Source organism: Petromyzon marinus, chromosome 39 (assembly GCF_048934315.1).
Source record: "Petromyzon marinus isolate PM22_M1 ecotype Great Lakes invasive population chromosome 39, UKy_Petmar_22M1.pri1.0, whole genome shotgun sequence".
NCBI lineage: Eukaryota > Metazoa > Chordata > Hyperoartia > Petromyzontiformes > Petromyzontidae > Petromyzon > Petromyzon marinus.
This window is the reverse complement of record NC_133705.1, coordinates 9,209,743-9,234,377: the sequence shown is the minus strand read 5'-3', so window position 1 is coordinate 9,234,377 and position 24,635 is coordinate 9,209,743. Positions and strand designations below refer to the sequence as shown.

Genomic DNA, 24,635 nt, shown 5'->3' with positions numbered 1-24,635 from the left:
GTACTCAAATGTTGTGGGTTTACTCTCCAACACACCGGTGTGCTGAACTAGTAACTAATTGGCACGTTTTGTCTACGTGACAAACCTTACTGATTGGCTGTGTCGGGTGATGGCGGGTTTAATGACACGTTTATATTTACGGGAAACTTACTCAACATCCTCTGTTGTGGAGTTTTGAGTGCTGTCCCCTTGTGTGCGTGGCTTTATCTTCCGATAACCTTATTTTCTTCCGCATGCAATAAACGTTAAATCTAAATAATTGACCAAACATCCCAAACAGACCTCCTGAAAATGTTTTAAGACTCCGTTGACGCTTGGTCTGCTACTACTCTGGTTATTTAAGAAGAAATTAATCACCGATGCAATTTGGGAGACGGAATAGAGCCCTGGCTCTCTTGATTTGTGGCGCAGTGTGTTTACCACAATGCTACCGATACACGCTTGGAAAACAAAGACAAAAGATGTACTAAAGGGAGCAGTGACTAATATCGAGCACCAGATCTGACCTGCGCAACGCACGAGGGAGTAATGTGTCCTGCACCACCATTCACACCCGGCCACCTTTGTCTCCCCCCATTCCTTATATTGACAAGCACACCGGTTGCTCATTTGAAGCTATATTAACGTGACGGAGGCCCACACCATAGCCTGAAAACTCATTTGTTTTCAACTTTTCCCCCACGCGAAATTTCTGGAGATGTGGTTTGCATTTGGGTGCCATTTAAATGTAAATGTTATTGCACGATCGCGTTGTGTTGGAAGTACAAGGTGGGCGAGCGGAGAGCGGAGCCATACCGTGCTAACCACAATGTCACCGCGCTCCCTGATCGGTGCTTCGATCGCGTGTGAGTAAACGCACGCGCACGCGGACTCGTAACACACTCTCGCCCATCGTAGCCCGACGCCACGCTTTAACGAGCCTCGTTATAGCGAAGGAGCGCTGTGCGATTTACCAGCTCTTATTAGCGTTTTACGTGTACACGCGTAAGTTGTACCGTTTCGCGGGAAGGCAACGGCACCTTCTCAATGCACATTATTAGCGGTGGAGGGGCCGCGTTAAGTGCAACTGTGCGATAAGAACGCGTCGAAGAGGCGCTCGTCGTGCCGAGTTGTGCAGTGGGATCCCGTTGTGTACCTTGCGTACTTTTTTATATCAGTTAATGCACACACTGAAGCCGAGATGTCTCAATGTAAGCCCATAAGCATCATGAGAAAACCCACAATGCCTTGCAACACTCTCCGTCGGTGTGTACATTTACAGCTGCTTGATTCTCAGCCGCTCAACCAGCCTCGGCGACCTTTCGTTTTGTTCACTCACACCCCCCCCCGCCTCCTTGTTTTGTGTTTTTCTTCATGTTTTCTGTCAGTGCAGCCTGAGACTCGATCTTCAGGCACTCGCAACTCTCTACGACTGTGTTGGTATTATTATTCCTACGGCACTTGTTTGCCCAGGAGAGCGTCGTTTTTTTTTTTTGCAGGAGGATCTTGCAAAGTTTTCTCATTATGGGGTGATGTTGCTACACGTAATCGCAAAGTGAGTAATTGGTCGGCGTTTGGCCCCAATACCAGTTGCATTGTATGTCATGATTTTGTTTGTTTGTTTGTTTACACTTGTGGGAAGAAACGAGAGAACACAGAGGGGAAACCTTTGAAGAACAGGGGGGAGAATTTATTCTACCAAATAACTGTCATCATTTGCATAAATTGTACATACAATACTCTCCTTAACATTCTTTTATGCATGTACAGTGAGCGTAAGAGTCCGAATTAATGCATTAAATAATTGATATTCGCAACGCAGTAACAGGACATTGATTGATTGATGACGATCACAATAAGTACATAGGATCCAGTGCGTTTGAATCAATATTCGTAAAATTGCATACGTTGCGCGCAGCTGGTTCACAAGATGCGCTACCAATCGCAGGATCGTTAAAAAAAGAACAGATTCTTAAATCGAATAATGACCGTGAACCACGATAATTTATTGGTTCGACAGGTGGGTTAACTGCTTTAACAATATTCATTAAAATGACCGGTGAATCGTGTGTGGGTGTCAATGTAAACGAACGCGCGTCACTGCGTCACATGCCACTACCGTACGATCTCAGCAACGTGCGTTCATTGCGTAACCTTGCGCAACAGCAGCGGGCGATTTGGTATCTGAAAATGCTCTGAGCTTCCCCCAGGTTGATTTACTAAAACCAAAAAAAAGTACTATTTTCTTTAACAGTGTTGACTAATGATCACGGAAAGTTCCCGACAGCAGCCTTAATTATGCGCTTGCCAGCAGATATACGCGCGATCTTCGTTGGGATTATTGTTTGCACTGTTACACGTTACAGTGCACACTTTGTTCTTTTTAATGTGTGGGGCTGCTTTGCGTCTCAACACATGTTTTACGTGAAGTAGGAGAGTGGAATAAACAGCACACGAATATGTTAGTCTTACAGGAAAAAATTAACGTAAGATTATTAATAATTATTTGTCCTTCTAAGGGTTTTTGCGTTTGGTTAATTTCTGACGCAAATCATTGCACGAATGAACAGCCCTATATTTTTTTTGCGTGTGTGTGTTTCGTTGCCAGCAAAGGGAGAAAACTAATTCAGAAGCGTCCCGAGTTTCACGTGAATGTCGTGCCCTTTATTACTTTCCGCCAGCTGAATTAATTATCAAAAATCATTCACTAGCAAGAGATTATTAAAAAACACACACAACTCATTTTTTTACTTATTGGTTTACTATAACCGCATGCCATTAAATTGGCCCTGAATTAACAATTAGCGACAAAAGGTGGTGGGTTATTTGCAGGTCACTTCATTATTTTTTTCTACTAAGCCACCGCACAAATTTGGAAGGAATGCCTCTCATCGTGCACAAATTAGCTTTTTTTTTAAAAAAAAAACCAGGCTGCGGGTGAAAAACGACGGCCTCCGAGATGCCGTGCGGCCCGAGCATTAGACCTCGCGTCCCAGTGACCGCGGTGATAAGGGGGGGAGCCGTCTTGTGGAGAGAGGGATTGTTCCCAACGGTGGCCAGGGGGACCGGTGGTGAGCACCGGTCCGCTAGCCACAGTCGGCAACTGAAAGCCTCTGCGGCCTTTGTTGGCACGGAGCAAGAAGCCACTGCCACCCATTCGGCTGTGGAAAATAACCCCCCCCCAAAAAAAAACCAATACGTGCCGTAAGAGCACCGTTTATAAACACACGAGCAGAGCCGAATGCGGTTTGTTTGGAAATGCCCTTGTGTACATCGAGAGGTTAATTGATAAAACACAGGCTTCAAAGATGGAAAGTGATGCCAAACATCATTAACGTCGACATAAAACGGAAGTTGACAGCATTTTTTCTGTCGTCGGTGTACGGTTACTGTTTACACATTTATGGATTAATAGCAGTCATCATTCAAGTTTTATTCTTTACCGTTGTATTTTTTTATTATTATTGCTGCTGGAATCGCAAAGCACCGGGACGTTGCAAGGTCATCCAAAATAATATTGTGATAAATCAAACGAGCACTCGCAAACTACAGTGATAATTATTTATTCAGTAATTACAAATAGAAGTGAAATAATTGCAAATAATTTTATGAATCACAAAAATATATTATTTGCAATTCATTACCAAATATAGTAATAATAATTATAATAATCATTCCACAGTAAGTCGAATTAGCAACGATATACCAAAGTACTTTAATTCAATAACCATGCAGGTAATGTCACCAAAAAATAATAATATTAATGCGTGTATAATTGTAATTTGATAACACCTAAATGATACCTAACACGTGGGGTTTTGAGATCCTTAGTGTAATAGGCTGGGCAACTCTCCCTTGATTATCATCAGCAGCAGCATCGACCACGCTCTAGACACTGCTGAATGAATCCCATGACGCACCTCACCTCTGCTCCATGAGCTAAACTCTTTATTACATAAATTTGATTCCGCTCCGTATACACACTCAGACATGATTTCACCTGGTAAGGCTCATTGAGCTCAGTAGCACATTTACAAAGGACAACCAGCCTTTATTAATCTCCCTCGATATAATGCCGCCTTGTGTTTTTACAGTTGCATCCCTCCCAACACTTACTTCGTTGCCGAATAAGTGTACGATACGTCAATGACAGCGAGCCCATGGAGATCATGCTGTGGCAGAGCACTCGGAGAGTTTTGAGTTAAAATCCCCGTCGGGGAGCCAACTTAGTCCGGCATCATTCCAATGCACGCGGTCTGTATGCTGCAGTATTAAATGCATTTTGTGCATTGGATGTTGCCCAATTGTACTGCTGGCAGGATGAGGTTTAATGTTTCTTTCCCTGTGCCCAGTGGCTAGTCTCACCATATCGCTCTGCATTTAGAAACGATATTTAAGTAAAATCCCTTTAGCGACTTACTATGTTTTTCATTCTATACTTGTCCCCCTGGATTCTCAAAGCAGCTGTGACCTATTGCCCTTGGTCTGATTCATATAATCATCATACCTGCCAAGGTCTGTAGAATGAACAACCGCCTGGGAAACCGTGCAATATGGTGCTTGTCTTTTGGAGAGACTGGTCCCTGTCACAGGAATGTTTTTTTTTTCCACGACTGGCCACCAACATGGGCTGAGCACAGCCCAAAGCTTATTTGAGAATGGGTGAGCCTGACTTTTTGATTATACAGCTCAGAGTAGAAAGAGTGGCGTAGTGGTTCGCCTGCTTTGGCAATCTGGGTATGCACATAGAGTGGGAAGTGTTAACTGAACTTGGCATGGCCTTTCCTCGAATATGTCCTTCCCCCGCACCTCTGATTAGCACGGTTGGCTACGTATGGTGCGAAAAAAGTTCAACATCCATCCATAAATCAGCATTGTGAAGACAAAGGTGGTCAGCCAAATAGGAGATGCTATTTTTCTCCTTTATGTGTGTGTGTGTGCATGGATAGATACGGTACATGTGTTAAGTGTTTTTTTTGTTTTACAGATTAGTGTCGGTGTGGGATTATTTTTTACTTCATTTATCTCATAATCTCCGGCCATCCTCGCAGCGGCTTTTAGCTGGTCATCGAACAAAGACGGTCACCGCATCGCGCGCTTTCAAATGTGCTTCTGCGGCCATCTGGAACGCTCTTCCTTTGGATATTAGGAAGCCACTGGAGCTATGCACTTCTAAATCATCTAGATTGAAAACTCATTTCTTTAGAACTGCTTTTTCTGTTTCGTTTGTTGTCCTTCCCCCCTCGCACCTCCGATTAGCACGGCCGGCTACGTACGGTGCGAAAGAAGTTCAACATACAAACATTAAACCTAGGCTGTTACGTGTAACAGTGCAAAACGAGAAGCCAAGTGAGTTAACGTTTGGTCATGAGCTTCTCCATTATTCCTGGTGACGACTTGTTAGCGTAGGAGTTGTGCGATGAGAGCGCTCGTTCGACTCCCCTACCTGAAAGTAATTCCCCTCATCTCAAATGTAGTTATGTAACCGTTGTAATGCGTTACTCAGGCGGTTGATTTGTTTCTAAGAAAAGGGCGCGTTACAAAACTGGATACTGCAATTAATTGTGTGAAAGTACGTTTGGAAGGCTATGTTCATAACTTACAAAAAAATATATCAGGCATTACATCGGCAACAACTATAACTGAAATGCATTCAAAAACGCGAAAATGCAGTCGATAAAACTATTTAATGTTTAAACAAAAAAAAAACGCTTTTGTTTTGAGGGAAGGAAACTTGCAGTGACACAAAGCCGAAAAGAAATGGAAGAACAAGCCAGAAAACTAATTTGTGGGGAGGAAGCGCCGTGGTTATTGCCGTGCAATCTGCCGACGCCACGGCAAGCTGCAATTTTTTTTTCCCCTTTTTTTACCACGGCTCATAATTGCCACGGGCCCCTCCTGAGGCTGCCTGCAAAGATATGCCAGGGCCAATGTTCCGGTGGTGCCAGACTGATAGCGTCCATCAACGAAATAAATAAAACTGCCGTCGCAATATGAATTGTTGTTTTTTTTTTGTTTTTCGTAGAGAGGGAGCTTTTTTTGTTGTTGCCCATTACAATCCAGAATCCCGGCGCCCAAGACTGGTCCGTGTCATCCTTTCGTCGCGCCCCATGCCGTTGGGTGTCGGCTTCACGGGAGCCGCCCATGTGCCGCGCGCTTTGATCCCTCACCGAGGGTAATTGTGGCAGGCGGCTTTTGGGATTAATGTCCGGGCTTGTGTTTGGGTCTGCCATTCGAAAAGCGCTTGGGCAGAGAGAAAATTGGTGCGGCGCTTGTGTTTTTTTTTTGTCCCCCCCCTCGGCAAATGAAGAGAGTTGGCTCGAGGGCTCATGACGGGCATGTCGGAGTGCTGAGCCACTGCTGAGAGGGACCGAGTTTGAGTCCAGGCAGACCTTTGGGTCTCACGTGTATTGAGATGGTTATCACCCTCGCCCAGTACGCAGGAGCCGCGTGGATTAGATCCAGACTCTGAACGCCTGTATATATGGAGTTTCGCGTGTTCTCTCTACTTGTGGTCGCGTGTATTTTTCTCTCAGTCCTCCGGTATTGCCCTCCACATTTAGATGATTTGGCTTCTATACATCCCCACATGTGATAAGCAACTTTGATGTGTGGCCAAGTCGCCTCTGAAAAAGAGTTAAGAGCTCAGTGGGCTTTGCCTGGTAAATACAACAGTTTACTTTATTTTAGTGAGATTGACTTTCTTAGGCCAGTCACAAATTATTTCAGGAAAACATTATCGAACACGGTATTTGGCAGTTCTCCACAATCAGCCGAGACAATTTCTTTAAAATTTACCTCCAGGTTTAACCTTTGTGAACAACAATTCTACGATGCCAATATTACAATACCCATTGAAATGTACTATTTTAGAAGCATTTACAACGTCCTGGCTAATATTGGGTAAATAAAACAAGACGCTTATTTTTTTGACAAGAACCCCAGAAGTAGTGCTGCGGTACCATCTTCCGAGGCCACTCCCTGCCATGATACAATACCCCCCCCACCCCCTCCCCCCCCAGGTTACCATCACAGGTTCGTTATTACTTATGTGTGCCCACGTTCACAATACAACGCCATGCACATATACAGACGGCAAAAAAGTGAGCGCATCGCAATGCTCGAAAAAGGTATATCCGGGTGGCGTCCATCTCCACCCTGAAAAATCGACATCGTCATAGCGATAGTTTTATTTCTGCAAAGCAGATCGTCGTTGACCTCGTTCCAGTTGTTTGCTCCATCAACGGCCCACCGTCCCCGGGACTCGACTTTGCATCTCGTAGCATTATAAATTCCCGGCAACGGGCCATGAACGTGCGCCGAGAAGGCTGTGTGAGAGCCGGTCCCTTTGGGACTGGCCCTGCCACCTGACGAATCCCCGCCGCCCTATCCATGGTACCTCACTTTCATCTCTGCATCGCGTGCGGACGGGTGCAGCGTTAGCTATAGCCACCAAATTGCTGGGTTTTTTTGCAAGGATTATCGTCGTTCACTTCAATCAAATGTTCACGTTTTTTTCGTGACGACGAGAAGGTCGTCGGACAGGAAGAGTTGAGTGCAGGCTGCAAACAAAATAAGACGACAAAAGGCTCGATTGCGACCAAAGAATCCGTCCCCCCGTCGTCATCATCATTCCTGACATTGTCTCGTGACTTCACCACGCCGAGGGTATAATGCACCCAGCCTCGTTTGAATTGTACAGACAAGGCTGCGTGCATTGCACGTGCAGTTAGAATTGCCCGTGGAGTAAAATGCGCACAGCCTTGCTTTAAGACCACCGACTCGAAGCGACTGGAAAATGGTGGCCATATTGTAGAAAGCAGCGGTGGCGCAATGAGATAACTGTGCACCGGGTTCGTCCTGTCGACTTCCCACCTATTGGTCATCGCTAACCCTGGAGGTTTAATAGGCTGAGCCAACCCCCGACCGAGTTTCGGACTCGCAACATTCCTGTTGCGAGGCTCAAACCACTAGGCCCTGGGGCCGTCCGCAACAACCACTACCGGCGACAAGCAGGCGAATGAATAAATGAGCGTATGAGCTTGGCGTGCACTTTTAGAATTAATGCACGCGGCCCCTGTTCGTCCGCGCTGCCCGCTCGCGTGGGAATGCACGGGGATGGAACAAAATGAGCGGTGGAAAGAGGGGGAGGGGTGGGTGAGAGAATGGAGGCTGCAGCAACCGCGGCAGCGCTGGTAACGACCCCAACAGATGGGCAGCTCTGTGGCCAGAGCTTCCACCCATACCCCATGGCCGAGCTAATCACGTCCTCATTAAGGCACCTTTGTGCGGCGAAAGAATAATCATAATTTATACTGATTGCAAACTGTACCCCCCGCACAGATGAATATAGGTAACGTGGCAACGTAATCATGGATGTAGTCGGGACGACGAGAGCATACGTCCAAGGAGGAGACGGAGCGATGCAATAGGCTCGTGTGGCCACTGCTAGGTGTGTCACGGCAGCCCCTTTTGCCCACTTCAGCAATTGTTTCTTGCTGTGGTTGTCCCACCTGATGACGGACGCTTGTGTTGCGCCCGGAACGTCGTGGTTTCATTTATTTTATTTTATACCTACGTGACTTTACCGAAAGAACCAGAGTAAGGTGTGTTATTATTATATCTCTCGATCATGAGAGGTGGCAGCGAAGGTGGCCTTGGGATGATGAAGACAATGTTATGCTGTTGGATAATTATTGTAACAATTCTATCAACATCACCATCACAAGCAATGCCTGGTGTTGCCTTGCAGCAAGCTTACCTGTGAATTATGATTGATGACATATCCTGGAAACAACGTGGCATTGGGGATCTTTCAATACATTTGTTCAAGTCCCACTTTGGCTTGCAGTCCCACGGCTGGCTTTCCGTTTACACAGATCTGTACGTGTATTAAATTAATACTGAGAAGCAGAATAAGGTGCGAATTGTCAGTCCACTGCTGGATGATGGTTTTCTCAAGCCATGTCGGTCACAAGATGGGGTTATTTGACAATACAGGCGCCACAGTGGCGAGAGACGTCACCTACCTCGCATGGTATACCGGAGGTTCATGGGCTCGATCCCAACCCCTGACGCCTGTACGTTAGAAGTTTGCATGTTTTCCCCGTGGTCGTGTGGATTATTCTCTGGGTCCTCCAGTTTTTCCCTCCACATTTAGAAACATGCATTGAGAGTATTTGTCTGCTGTAAGTTTCCACGTGATAGGCCACTTTGCTAAGCTATCATTTATGGCCAGGTCGCGTCTGAACAAGAGCTATACAGCTCGGTGGGCCTTACCTGGTAAAATAAAAGTTGTTTAGTTTATAAAGGGTGTATGCTGGCGGGTGCCCATTCTTACCGCGTTGAGTCAGTCTTGGTTGACGAGGCTCAGCACCAGCAAGGGAGGCAGAGTTTCCGTGATGTGGTCAAGCAGGCAGCGGCTGGACTTCAAAAGTTATGGCTTCAACAGGGCATCACCTGAAGGAATACAACGCAACGACTGTTACAGCACTTCGAAAGGCCACGCAGGATGCGATGGAAATAGTAGGGCAATTGCTGCCGGCAATCGTCGCCGGAAATAGTTGCCGCAACATTTTATTTCGTGAAAAAAAACCACACGTGGTTGCTGAAATCTGGAAAAATGTGGTCGCCCTTTCCCTCCAATGGGAAAACTGGGATGGCAGCTTCCAATAAGGTCGCCGCTACCGCTGGCCAGTGCTGGTTCGTGAAGGTGGAGCACAAGACTTGTTGAGCTATCACTCGTCATTTGACGGGGAATCGAACCCCGGTTTGTAGCGTAGTGCGCGCTCACCAGTGCACTTGGTCACTGTGCGCCCCGCCTCCCCCCAAAGCCAGCCTCCGCAGTCCACGCAAGACAGGCACGTTCCGCAAAACTTACAGCGCGTCAACACATCTCCTTTGTGTGCTGCGAGAATGTCGCAGCGCACTAAATGCACGTATGAAATGAGATTGCTCGGGGGGGGGGACACTTTGCCCGACTCCTCTGGTTGTCTTTGTACCGCACGGGGCGCACACGAGCCGAAACTGCGAGGTCAACTCAGTCCGAAATCGGTGCGTAGCTGCTCGAGTCGGCAACCCCCCCCTTACCCTGCTTGGAGGGCTCCCCGACCCGAAAAAGAAACCGCGGCAGATTGTGCAAAACGACCCGAACGCCGGAGCCCCTCTGGCTCCGGCGTTTTTTTTGTTTTGTTTTACGAGTGACTGATCGGTTGTTTATCTGTCGCTCCTCTGCGTCCGCTCTGACTTTTTTGGAAGGCTCCCCCCCCCCCGCCCCCCCCCCCCCCGGCGACAGTCAAGGGGGGGGCGGGCGGGGGGGGGGCACGATCTCTTCTTCAGCGATTCACGAATGACTGCCCGCCGCCGCGTCGCCGCCGCGACGGGACGACGTTAGGGGCGAGAGACCGCGGGCTCGACGTTGCTGCCGTGGGTAGAAGCAGTTGGGTTCATCGAGCGTGGCTGGGCCGTTTGAAACCCCCTCCGTTTCATAAGCTCTCTCTGTCTCCCAAGTACCCCAGTCTCCTCCTCGTATGCACGAGTGATGAGCTGTCTCTGGGTACTCCGATCCCCCCGGTATGCACGAGCGATGAGCCAAACACCGGCATGAAATGGCAACAACCGGCAGCACCCGGTAACACCGTATGTATCGTGGGAGGAAGCGAGCAGTTTTTTTTTCAGTTCCCTGATGAAGCTCCCAGCAGAAGCTCCCAGCACGCGAGACGAAACGTCGGACTGTTTGTCGAACAGGTGTGACCTGAAGAGGCGAATAAATTATTATTCTTGTTTTGTTGTTTGTTTAGCGCAGATGAACCCCTTATATTTAAAATCGTTTTTTGTGTGTTCCCCACGTCATTGCTCGCCAATGAAAATGAGCAACAGAAGTCTGTAATCGACAAGTCTGCCTCGAAGGAACATTAATGAAGGGCCCTTTCTTTATTGCAGAATATATATTTATTTTTGTTGGATGAAAGCTACCCCCCCCCCATCATCACCTCCACTCTCATTCAATGTATTATTGAGCATCCCGAGTAATTGTTCCCCATGAAAGCTATCATCGGGACTACAGGTAGTCCCCGACTTGCGATGGTCCCCGACTTACGATGGTCCCCGACTTACGATATTTCGATCTTACGATGGCGATAGCGATACAACAAAATTGTCAAATATTTTTAATTTCTCGCGGCAGGCAAACGCAGCAGCGTACGAGGTACGATACTGTAACTTTATCATCGCCATCCTCCTCTTCCGACAACTAAGTTAATGTAGCCATCAACAACCTAAGATCGTTCAAGTATGCAGACGACGGACAGAATCTTGGTGAGTACAGTAGAATATGATACGTTACGATACGTTCAATGCATGTATGATACGTAGCTTTAGCGATTTCATTTTAGCGTTACCACGATACGATACATACGTTCAGTGCATGTTAAGAGTTTTTATAGCAGATAGGATTGTTTCCTGAAAAAAACTTTCTATGAAATTGCAGTTCATATAGGTAGGCTAAGAATTTACCTTGTTTTTTTACTTTACATTTTACTGTGCAATACAGTATTGTAATTAATAAATACATACAGTATATAGTTTAAACAGTACGGTACTGTAAATTGCTCTGTTCTGCTAAATTATCACCATTCTTTAAGACTCCTGGGTTGGCTAGGCCATTTTCGACTTACGTTGTACGGCTAAACTTTTACACAAAAAAGGCATTGTTTTTTAAAAAAAAGGTGCCATAAATAGATTAGGTATTGTTAATATTTGATGTTAAATGACTGTATTTGAGTGCATGCTATTAGGTGCATGTTTACCTGTAAAAAGCTTCTTGGAGGCTGGCCACATTCAGTCGGATGTGTTGAGTGCAATTGTTAACTTTTAATTGCATTTATTAGAACGTTTACCGGTTTGTTTAAAGCTCTGCGATGCAGCGAGAATGATACCGACCTTAGCGCAGCTGCTGTGTGCGACAAAGGTGGGAGGGGGGGGGGCGGGCGCCCTTCAGTAACAATCCCAAAACAATTCGAAAACAGGAAAATAAAAAAAACCAAAACCTCCCAACAGGTTGATAATGAAGGTCATGCAGCCAAAGAAGGGGAGGGGGCCGGGGTGGTGGGGGGGGGTAGAACGCACAGCATGTATTCTTTTTTTAAACAATAAAATTTCCACAAGGGAACGGACACCTGCGCCCTGCGCAGCTACGTATCGATTTTATAACTCGCAAACATTCAGCAATAAAGGCTGGCCTTTGGGTGCCCGTGGGCCCTGATGAGGGCCTTTGCACATTGCTCTCGAGCGGGAGGCCATTGTGCGCTCGTCTTCCGCGACCGTGTCAAACTCCGCTCTCTAAAGGCCGCGACGAGCACGCCGAGCGCGTCCGGCATTGTGCGACTTGTGCATTGTGCTGCGATGCCCTCGCGCAGTTTGTCTTTTTGTGCGTGTGTGGTTTTTTTTTTTCTTCACCACCGGTTGTGTTCCAATCGCGCGGTCGGTCCGTGTCGTGCGGTGCGCCGTGAAGGAATGCGTGTGGGCCCCCCTTTTGGAAACCTCTCCGCAGTCCGCACAGCGTCATCACACGCGCCTTGAGGCATCAGTGGAAGGCGCCTTACAAATACATGTAAATGATTATTATTATGATGATCACACGTCGTGTCAGGCGAGATGGCACCGCACTGAGATGACGTCGAGATTTGAATCGATTGGCGGTGACCCGGGGGTGCCAAAACCTCCATAACTCCGAAACCAGAAGGCCTATGAAGACGGGAGATGTCACTGAGCCCGGTACGCAACGCCAAATATGGAAATAAAAAATACACGCAAAACACCCATAAAAAAGGGGGGCTGCTGGGGATTTGTGCGTGGCAACGGCTGTTTATTGCTTGTTGTGAAAGTACATCAGGATGCTGGTCTGGTCATTCCCCAGCACGTTCTGCTTCTTACGGGGGCGGCCACCCCCCTTGTCTTTGGGAGCGAGACCACTTGGAGGCAATGGCGCACCAGGCGCTCTCTTGCTACGGCCGGCGGTCACGGTCGTACTGGCGGGATCGACATCGTCGTCATCATCGCTCTCAGCATCGTCCTCCGGCAGGACAGTGTAGTACCAGCGATGCTCCCAGAAAAAAAAAAAACGTAAAACTATGCCCGGCCCACCAATATTTTGCGGTGACCCGGGCTACCGCCAATCAATTCATTTCACCACTGCCCCCGAGGGTCACATCGGAGAGCTGCTTCTGATCTTCTTCCAATAACCATTTCTTAGCCAACACCATGGCTCTCTCTCTCGTATCTTGCACAAAGTAGTTCACTGTTTAACAGTCACTCAGTGCATCTGTACACGGCTTCGTTGGTCCAAGTAAAAAAAATATTTTTTCAAAAGTGAAAATACGTGTGGTATTTTATTCTGTTGTGCCATTGTTGGTAACAAAGTTACAATCGTCTCGCCGCTCACAAGAAGCTGCTTTATACTGGTAGGAACCTCCTGGTTACACCAGCCCACAGGGGATTATTGTGTCCGTCCATCCGTCGTGCATCCAAAAATGGGAGGGGTGGGGCTGGGTGGAGAGGGGAGGGTGGGGAGGGGCTGGGTGGGGAGGGTGGGGCTGGGTGGGGAGGGTGGGGAGGAGCTGGGTGAGGAGGGTGGGGCTGGGTGGGGAGGGGAAGGTGCGGAGGGGCTGGGTGGGGAGAGTGGGGAGGGGCTGGGTGGGGAGGGTGGGGGGTGGGAGGGGTGGGGCTGGGTGGGGAGGGGCTGGTCACCCCGTGGTGCCCTTATAAAACTCAACGTTTAACCTACTCACGCCGGCTTGTGCTCGCCCTCACAGTCGGGCATATTTGCGGAATACACCACGTGGTGGTGCCGCCGTTGACCCTGGCCATTGACCGAGCAACCCAACGTTCCTACCAGCTCCCTCCGCAGGAATGTGTTTCACTTTTGGCATGTCAGTCGTTAAGTGCCATTATGTTCCCTCCTTAAGCAGACCCCTCTGATGACTTCTAATACTGGGCATGTCACATGCCCTATGGGTGTACAAGCCAGTTGGCATCAGGTTTACTTGCATTTAGTTACAAAATCTACCAATTTGAAACCATGGCACACCACAAAGAAATTTAAAAACGACTTCAGTGCATGCGACATGTGGTTCGTAACAGCTACCTCCGATACAGTATGGTTGGCTATGTATGGTGCAAAAGAAGTGCAACATACAGACATGCGCGTGCACATGTAAGAAAAGTGCTTCGCTTTTTAGAACAGTCCTTTGCCAGAAACCTAAGGCAAATGCGGATAAATGCTCGCATGCCATTTCTACATTTCTAGATTATTTTTTTTACCGTCCCCTCCCGACTGCTTGGCACGGATTTAAACGTCCGTGGCCCTCGGCCAAGTTGCCTCGTAGCTCTGCACAAGCATGTGGATGTTGTCGGATACTCCCACACACTGCGGCTGATAACGATTGGCAGTGGCGATGCTCATTTTATGCATCATTCACAAGCTCTCCTGTCGTGGTCCTGTTGCAGTGCATTACACGGAAGCTGCATTCATTGATCTGAATGGGAGTCTTCAATTATGCTGGTGAAATCCGATGAGCTATGAAGCTCTTTTTAGCAGATGTCCAGAAGGGGCGGGTCAGAAAGTTACAACAATAAACAATATAAAAAAAGATAGGATTACAAAGCATAGGAAAGGTAAGTAAATACTATTTTTTTTTACTATTTTTATTTTACCAGGTAAGACCCACTGTGCTATATGGCTCTTTTTCAGACGCGACCTGGCCACAAATGTTCGCTCGACCAAGTGACTTATCATGTGGAAATTTATATCAGCCAAATAATCTAAACGCATGATTGTAAGTGTGGAGGGAAAACCGGAGAACCCGGAGAAGAAAAAAATCCATGCGACCACAGGAACAGAGACAAGCAAACTACAAACATACATGCAGCAGGGGCGGGATCAAACCCACGACATCCTGCATACTAGGCGAGGATGACAACATCTTGCCACCGTGGCGAAGATGCGGGAAGCGAGCAGCAGGAATGCCAGAAAGGAAAGGTCGTTCTGCAGCTGCCCCCCCCCCCCATGCGAACGAGACCCTAACCGTGACGCAGGGGCATCTTGGTTAGAGGGGACTCCCACGGACACTGGCGGCCACAATGACCCAACATCTTCAAAAGTTGGTGCCTCCTCCGAGACGACATCTCTGAAAGCCGTGTGGTGTTCTATCGGCACAGCGGCCATGGCGGGAGGCGACGCTGACTCCCAAAGTGCGTGGGTGCCCCGCCACCGGGCCTAAACTCGGCATGGCAGCCGGAGCGCTGTAAGGCGTCGGGCCGCGTGAACGCTTCAGCCGGTGCGTCTTGGAAGCAAAAAGTGCGTTCGTTCATTGGTTCGAACGCGAGTAGGGGCGGCGGGACACCGGCTCGGCAAGTAGCCTCGCCAGATCAACGTATGACGGATTGGCGGGTTTGCGGTGCGTTCTTCTAACGCCTCGCTAACGGGCCCGCGATTTCCGCGTGATTGGTAAAATGCGAGGGCCACTCGTCGCGGTTGTGGCTGCTGAGTAATTATCACGCGCGTGTTTTGCGGGTCGGGTGGGTGGGGGAGGAGGTAACTGCCTGCTGAACGTTGTTGCGGCCACGTGTTAGCTTGGCGGGCGTGTGGGAGCCTCACAGGTAATGGCTGCGTAATTGTGTAGCTCCAACCCTTAGCTCTGCGTTCATTTATTCATTGCCGTATAAGTATACAATTGCTGGTGTTCGTGGTGCCGTTAATCACTGCTCATTATTTCGCAACGTACATTGCGCGCATGCTAAGAGGTGTGGCCACTAGGCTTGCGTGGACTGCGTCGGTGTGAAGGTTGAGGTATTCATCAATTTGGAAAGCGTGCGCCAGTTGCAACATTAATTGTAAACGTTTTGTACTATTATAATTTAGCAGCTTGGTAATTAACTGATTGATTTGAAGCTTTTGTGACTGCAGTAATCCATACTCTTTGGTTCTTTCGGTAAAGTCACGTAGGTATAAAATGAAAATTACCGAAAGAACCAAAGAGTATAATTAACTGATTGTTATGTACTTGTCACATTTATTAGCGATAATTGGTTTTGTAATCACGGGGTCACTTTTCCTGTAATTAACCATGATATATTGCATTTTTGAACTTGTTAGCGGTCCCATGACCCCGAGGTCATGACCTTGGAAGAAAGTTTGTTCGGTTTCGGCAGATATATGATAATGATTGCACCTTAAAAATAACGAGGGCTTGTCACGAGCTTTGCAAATTTATTATGAATTCAATATCAGGTAAAACAATGTGAAAAGTGTATGCAATGTTTACCTTTGGATGGGTTCTGCCAGCTGTTGTGAAAAAGTATCGTGGATTTTATTTTTTCATATAGAAATAAAAATTGCAGAAACATGTGGGAACATACTGATGCGGGATCACACATTTCATTTGCAGCGGTAAGTGCTAAACTCCCTACTGCCATGATTCAGTAGGTTCACATGACATTGACTTCTCCAAGACAGAGGTTCTTTGCAAGCCATCCGGCTACCATGAGAGATTCGTTCATGTGGCCATCCACATATACAAACACAGAGACAATTTCAACCGAGAAGATGGATTCTGGCTTAGCAATCATTGAAAGGATTTGATACACCATGTCGGATCTTAATTGATTGATCACACTTACGGTGGCTTTCAGACCGCATCTATTATTTTTCGTCTCCCCCCTCCTCTTTTCCGAACGTAGATGGACTCGTCCATCTGAACAAACTGTCAAATCGCTCTCCGTGGTGCTAATGTTAAAAAACCGCCACTTTTTTCAAATTTTCTTGTGGTTTTCACACCTGATGATGATTGCATGTGTTGCAGTCGAAACGTCGTGAGAATATTATTGTCTTATATTTTTATAATTTTATTGTTTCCCTTATACGTCACTTTGGCGAAAGAACCAAGAATATGAATCCCTGCAGTCACGAAAGCTTTAAATCGAAATTTTCCCTACTGCCACGTTTCTAAAACTACAACGCTTGGGCCTCGGCCTTGTGTCTGTCAGGAGGGGCTCGTGCATTCCCTTTGATGATTACACGCGGCCAGTCGCTCGCACGCGTTGCGCGGCGTGCACGATTTCCCAAAAACGAGTGCAGACAAGTAGCCACCTGCGGTGAGATTCACTCCTGTAGCTCGGCGTCTCGTTGGTCGGGGTTTGTACGGATTGCACGGGAGATGGAGTCGTCAAATGCTGCGGAAGCCCATGGGCAGGGCGACAAGGTTACGCCCGCAGAAGAGAGTACAGCAAATAGGAGTTTTACCCGTCTGTATGGCATTTAACAAGAGATGTCACGATTGATCGATTAATGTCGATCATTAAGCTAACGATACACGTCTCAAATCGTACGTGCAAAAATCATTGTTATTTAATGCATATGTTGCGCCATAACAAGGCGCTGTAAGTCGCTTTTCCTTGCCACCACGGTCACGGGGTAAAACCCCCCCTCGGGTGGCCTGTGACCGGAGGTTGACACCCCAGACCCCCAAGGGCTGGGGGCTGGGGGGGGGGATAGAGACTGCCCACCGATTTTAAGACCCTTTAGGATTTAAGGCCCATTAAGACCTTCCAGAAGGTGCTGAAGGGGGGGTCATTAGGGGAGGGATAATCCCCGACCTGGGGATAAAAAGCCGGTCCTCTAAACGGGTCCAGCAGTGTTCACCAACTCAAGCATGAAGAGGTCCAAGACCTGAAGACTGGACCAGCACCCGGGGATCCTCAAGCGAGGCTCTTGTCAGAGCCGGGTTGTAGTGGACCGGTGGTGGGACCAGCACCCTGGGACCCTCAACCGAGCCTCTTGTCAGTGCCGGGTTGTAGTGGACCAGTAGTGGGACCCGTACCCTGGCAGGCACGGGTCGGTCTAGTCTCCCTTAGCGGCCGTGGCAAGGGACCTGGGTGTAGAGTAGCCCGGGGTGTGTAGGACACACTAGAAAGGAGGCGGCTGTACCTCCCTTAGGCTATCGGGTTGAAGGGGCCGTACCCATTCGTGTTACAGTCGCTGTTCGTAGAGTTGTTGAAATAAACGCGTTGCCTCCAGAAGTCGTCTCCGTGTAGTTAGTTAGACACACAACACATGTAGCGTGTTATATGTAATATTAGTGGCTGCTACATTCACTTGATGTATACAAACAATCAATTATGGTATCTTTGCTGTGAATTTTGATAATTCATCAAGTTTGCTGGGTTTTCGGAGGAGGTGGTGGAGATTCATTACAGTTCTGTTATTGTCATTTATCCAAGCACTCTGGTTTCCTAGCACATGTACTATTGTGATTGTATTATTACTTTAAAAAAATGTTTACCAAGTAAAACCTCACTGAGTCTCAGTACCCTTTTTCAAGAGTGCCCTGTCAGGGAAGATGTTGCAATGGTGTAAATTTTCATTAATTTTCAGCATTGGGATGTGTTGGCCAATACCATTTATAATCTTTCTTTATGTATTTATTTTTATCCATGGGAGGCAACCGAAAAATGTGGAGGAAACCCATGCAGGAAAGTGGGAGAAACCAACCAACGCAACAGAGAGAGAGAGAGAGTCACCCGAGTCGGAAATCGAACCTCTGACCTTCTTAATCTTTGGGTCTTTCGCTAAAGTGACGCCTGCTGTATTTTTTCACCTGAAGACGATTGATCGTGTTGCGATCGAAACGTCGTGATTTTTGTTACTTGTTATTATTATTTTTTTAAAAAAATTCTATCCATGCGACTTTGCCAAAAGACCCAAAGAGTATGAATTCCTGCAGTCAGGAAAGCTTTAAGTCGAGATTGAGGCCCTTGTTGTTGTGTGGCCACGAGTGTGATCACTGTGCCACCCTGCAGCCAACGTGATCGACACGAGGGGCAGGTCGAACATATAGTCGAGAAGGAGAAATCCTCGTCAAAATAGTCTTGAAAGGCTTTGGGGGCTTGTTTGGACAAAAGAAAAACCCTATAAACAATTGTCATCACTTTATCATGAGACCTCCATTGCCAGTACCAAAAATATAAGAACAGGTCTCTCCCCTTTTTTCTGGCGACAAAACTGAAACCTTTTTACGAGGAATCACGTCTGCATTAACCACAATACTTGTGATCAGAATGCAAATAAAAAAACACTGATAATATATGCATTTTGATTCAAAGCTTTCGTGACTGCAGGGATTCATATTCTTGGTTCTTTCGGTAAAGTCACGTAGAAGGGAAACAATAAAATAATACAAATATTTTATATTATTTTTTTAAATAATAAAAAATATTTTATATATTTATGCATTGTCCTTGAAACTGATTGGTCCACACCAGAGACAGCTTTCTTTTGAGCCTCATCTCAAAGGGTGCTAGACCAGAGGACGACAAAAGGCATACAGCTCAAAGACAATGCACTATCAAAGTAATGAGGGCTCGGGGTCAATCATCTACATCATGAGACATCCTTTGCCAGTACCAAAATATAAGAATAAGTTTTGATATTAGTCTTATAATTGTCATCACTGTTATTTCCGTAATTTTAAGAGGATATTTCTTGTTTTATGAATTTAATTTGCAATCGCATTTCACTGGCTTGCAAATTCCAAGTTAATCGAAATATTTTTCAAATCTTGAGCTCGGTGTCTTCCCTATTTTCAATACCATTGTTCGGCACGTAATTTCTCTCTCAGCACGATGATTTTCTCAGACGTTCTGTTTGTAACGGACATTTGAATTTCTTATTTAAAACGTGCCCATACCAACATCCTTTTAAGACCAAAATCCTCTTTTTTTTCAGTAATAGAGATTTCACGCTTTGAGGGATTTTGAAATTGAGACGTTAGGATGTGCAGTTATTACAATACACTAAAATATGAGGCACATAATCCCAAATCTGTTTCATATTAATGAATCCACTTAATTTTAAGTGCAAGAACTGTATTTGCATACGCTCCAGCGAATCAAATCTCATTGCACATCGTGTTAATTAGGTTGGACAGAGACTAACACGTATCTTAAAACGAAAATACACAAACGAGTAAATATGATAAGCAATCGAATATGTATATCTAGAAGCCTTTAAATCACCTTACTAAGAGTTAATTAAGTTATCCATAGAAGAGGGTTTTTGGGGGGATAGATCACGTTAATATGAATGTGTCGTTCAACCCGCCACCACTCGGCCCAGCCAATTAGTAAGGTTTGTCATGAAAACAAAATGTGGCAATTCGTTACTAGTACAGCACACCGGTGTGTTGGAGAGTAAACCCACAACATGTTTTGTTTTGGCATGTTTTGTTTACGTGACAAACCTTACTAATTGGCTGTGGCTGGTTTAATGACACATTTACGGGCTCTAAACCAAAACACCTCTTATGGATAATATTGGTCGTGAAAGCCTACGTGTTAAACTGAGTTCATTGACTCATTGGTTTTTTCGGTAAAGTCACGTATGTAGAAATACAATAAAATTATATTAAAACAAAAAAACAATCACGACGTTTCGATCACAACGCAAGCGATCTTCATCAGGTGTCAAGAACAAATCACAGAGGTAAATACAACAAAAAGATGAGAGACGAGAATTCAACAAACCTGAAAAAACGTTATGTGAAGCACATCCAGTCAGGCCAACAACACAGACACTTCCTGGCAGACCACGAATTTCAGAAGTGTTAAATTTCGTGTTCAACCTTTTGATTGCACATACCAGCATAGATAGAATGAAAAATACGAGGTACACGGTTAGTAGAAATACATATACAAGTCCACCAAGAGGTAAGGAGGGAGGAAAGACGGACAGGGAGGCAGATAGAGAGGGGGGGCGGAGGGATGAACAGAAGCTTAAATAGGAAATACGGTTGGAGGGGGGAGGGGCCAGAGCAAGAGCGGCAGCTCAAACACGCATATCTTACACATACAAAACGGCAGCTCAAAAAAGGACCACCTCTTGTAAATACAAAACGGCAGCTCAAAAAAGGGCACATCTTACACATAATTACAACGGTAACTTCCCCGTAGAAGTGTGATAATACATACGTGACTTTACCGAAAAAAAACAATGAGTAATTTTATGCAGTCACGAAAGCTTTAATACTTTATTATCACACTTCTACCGTTGTAATTATGTGTAAGATGTGCCCTTTTTTGAGCTGCCGTTTTGTATTTACAAGAGGTGGTAATTTTTTGAGCTGCTGTTTTGTATTTACAAGAGGTGGTCCTTTTTTGAGCTGCCGTTTTGTATGTGTAAGATGTGCGTGTTTGAGCAGCCGCTCTCGCTCTGGCCCCTCCCTCCCTCCAACCGTATTTCCTATTTAAGCTTCTGTTCATCCCCCCCCTCTCTCTCTCTGCCTCCCTGTCCGTCTTTCCTCCCTCCTTACCTCTTGGTGGACTTGTATATGTATTTCTACTGACCGTGTACTTCGTATTTTTCATTCTATCTATGCTGGTATGTGCAATCCAAAGGTTGAACACGAAATTTAACACTCTTCTGAAATTCGTGGTCCACCAGGAAGTGTCTAACTGTGTTGTTGGCCTGACTGGATGTGCTTCACATAGTGTTTTTTTTTCAGGTTTGTTGAATTCTCGTCTCTCATCTTTTTGTTGTATTCATCTCTGTGATTTGTTCTTGACACCTGATGAAGATCGCTTGCGTTGTGATCGAAACGTCGTGATTGTTTTTTGTTTTAATATAATTTTTTTTGTATTTCTACATGAGTTCATTGAGTTACACGTCTTTGGCAAGGGTGGCCTGGGAATATAATTACAGGTGTGAAATCACTTAATAATGTGCCCTATTATATAAAGGGCAGCAGCTAACATGATTGGGTGATGATGATTATGATTATTAACTTAAATAATCCAAGAATACATTGTAAAATGTAAATTTATCTGTAAAAAAGTGAAGTGTTGAGACAATATTCAGCGTCTATTTTAATTGTCATGGCAATTGGAAGGTCAAAGTACAGTCGCAAGCACCATCATCTCCCAAAATATATCCGTGGATGATCGAGTGTGGCATTTGTTAAAAAGAGCTGCATAGCTCATTGTGACTTTACCGAAAGAACCACAAAGAGTGTGGATTCCTGCAGTCACGAAAGCTTCAAATCAAGACGGATTTTTCCAGTCTAAATAAAGATTCTGATTCGGCTGATAATACAGTCCCGCAGAATAAAACTTAATTGATATGGTCTTAAATTTTGATGTAGAGCTTTCGTGACTGCAGGCATTGATATTCTTGGTTGTTTCGGTAAAGTCACCACGTAGAAGGGAAATAATAGAATAATAAAAATATTAAATAAAGCATGCCTCTGTTCGATTTTATTAATTCATTATTTTTGTTATTTTATTGCTTATAATAAATAATAAAAAAATATTTTCACATTTTCGTATTTTATTGTTTCCCTTCAACGTGACTTTACCGAAAGAACCAGGAATATGATATGGTCTTGGTAATAAATGTAGAGCCAGACGCAGCATCATTGCAGTTAAATTGGGCGGCATACACTTTAGATGCTTTTTGACCACGTAAATGCACAGCCTTTTTGGGGATGTGGCAGAACATTTCTGAGCCGTGTCTACCATCGTCAGCCAGAGTGAGCAGGGCACTCCAGAGCAAATTAAAATGCAGCAGCATTTTGGGAGAATAACTTCAAACGGGAAGTTAATCAGATTCCTGTGTTTGTGTGTGTGTGGCGTGCGGGTGTGTGTGTGGCGTGTGTGTGTGTGGCGTGTGTGAGTGTGGCGGGTGTGTGTGTGGCGTGTGTGTGCGTCCTGCCGGGAGCGGTAGTGTAGCAGTTAGCACGCTGCACTACGAACCCACGCACCTATTACCACTCACAGCCAACACCAGTGACGATTACTTGAACTGGTCCTGGGCCTCCCCTAGGTCGACTCAGCCTCAAATGAGTACCTGGTGCAGTGCGTAAACATTGCCACCGGGGAGACAAAGGAGACGGGCGTGGTGCTGAGCACCCGATCCCCTCGTGTGCCACCGTGCCGGCCTTCAAAGGTGCTCGCTTAACAGCACTTGCCCCAACAGTCTGTTAAGGCTACACGGGGGATCTTTGTCGTGCTGGCACAATGAAACGGAGGCGTGACACCGCGGGCATTGTGCACACAAACGTGCAAACATCTCCGCCGCTTCTCCCGTTACAACACAGCGAGCGTGCTTCGGGGCGTTCGTAAAATTTCACACCTTCCCGCAGTCGTGTGCCTTTGCTTGCATTCTGCGCTAATTCAGAGGCGGGTGAGCTCGGTTTGTGTGTTTGACGCACATAGCGGTGTTGCTTTGAAGCTAGTTTTAAATGCTACACCTGCAGGATCCGTTATTGTCTGAACCCTAAAGTGTCGCGTGTCGCGTTCTATACCGACCATGGAAAGACCGGCAGCACTAGCAGGCATACAGAAATCTGAATTCTAATCTCGGAAGTGCTGTTTTTGATAATGGCAAAAATGTAAATAGTTCCAGACTCAACTGAGCTTTGGGTGTTACTCTTCTGCATCGGCGTAAATTTCACATTTCTGTGACCGGGCCCAGTCACTCCATATAGTGATTCTGAGATTCTATCCATGCGACTACCGATATTGCAATGTTTAGCTCAAAATAGGAAATGCCTTTGGCGCAACACAAAGTGTTGTTTGTCCTGTGCAGTACCTCAGTGGTAAAAACAACCAAAAATACCTACTCAGGCTGCATGTCCTGAGCTGTCTGACACAGTTGCCATCGGGAGCACGTTTGTGGCATCACTTCAGAGAGTGCACGTGTGGGTGATAGCTTCAGTAATTTCAATGAGTGTACACTCCTAACTATGACATTAAATGGTTGTTTTGTCATTAACATAGATTCAAGCTCATGTTGCACAGCCCATGGGACACAGCCTAGATACGTATCTGCAAGATAAGAGCACTTTGATTTTCGGCTTACATCTTCCTTTAATCTCAGTACCTGGTAATGGGTTATGCCTCCAATATGAATAGATAATAGTGTTGCATCATTTGCGATGAAGTGTGATTCGCCTGCGTTCCCTTTCACTAATGATCATGACAGGTATGTATATGTACATACAGTGAGGGAAAAAAGTATTTGATCCCTTGCTGATTTTGTACATTTGCCCACTGACAAATAAATGATCAGGCTATATTTTAATGGTAGGTTTATTTGAACATTGAGAGACAGAATAACAACAACAAAATCCAGAAAAACGCATGTCAAAAATGTTATGAATTGATTTGCATTTAATGAGGGAAATAAGTATTTTACCCCTCTGCAAAACATGACTTAGTACTTGGTGGCAAAACCCTTGTTGGCAATCACAGACGTCAGACGTTTCTTGTAGTTGGCCACCAGGTTTGCACACATCTCAGGAGGGATTTTGTCCCACTCCTCTTTGCAGATCTTCTCCAAGTCATTAAGGTTTCGAGGCTGACGTTTGGCAACTCGAACCTTCAGCTCCCTCCACAGATTTTCTATGGGATTAAGGTCTGGAGACTGGCTAGGCCACTCCAGGACCCTAATGTGCTTCTTCTTGAGCCACTCCTTTGTTGCCTTGGCCGTGTGTTTTGGGTCATTGTCATGCTGGAATACCCATCCAGGACCCATTTTCAATGCCCTGGCTGAGGGAAGGAGGTTCTCACCCAAGATTTGACGGTACATGGCCCCGTCCATCGTCCCT

At 46.0% G+C, this 24,635-nt stretch overlaps 1 protein-coding gene across 2 annotated transcripts in view; it reads left to right on the top strand.

The window, feature by feature from the left end:
- Positions 1–24,635, top strand: part of NPHP4 (nephrocystin 4) — a 307,452-nt gene that overhangs the window by 116,305 nt on the left and 166,512 nt on the right. The gene's annotated exons all lie outside the window — the stretch shown is intronic.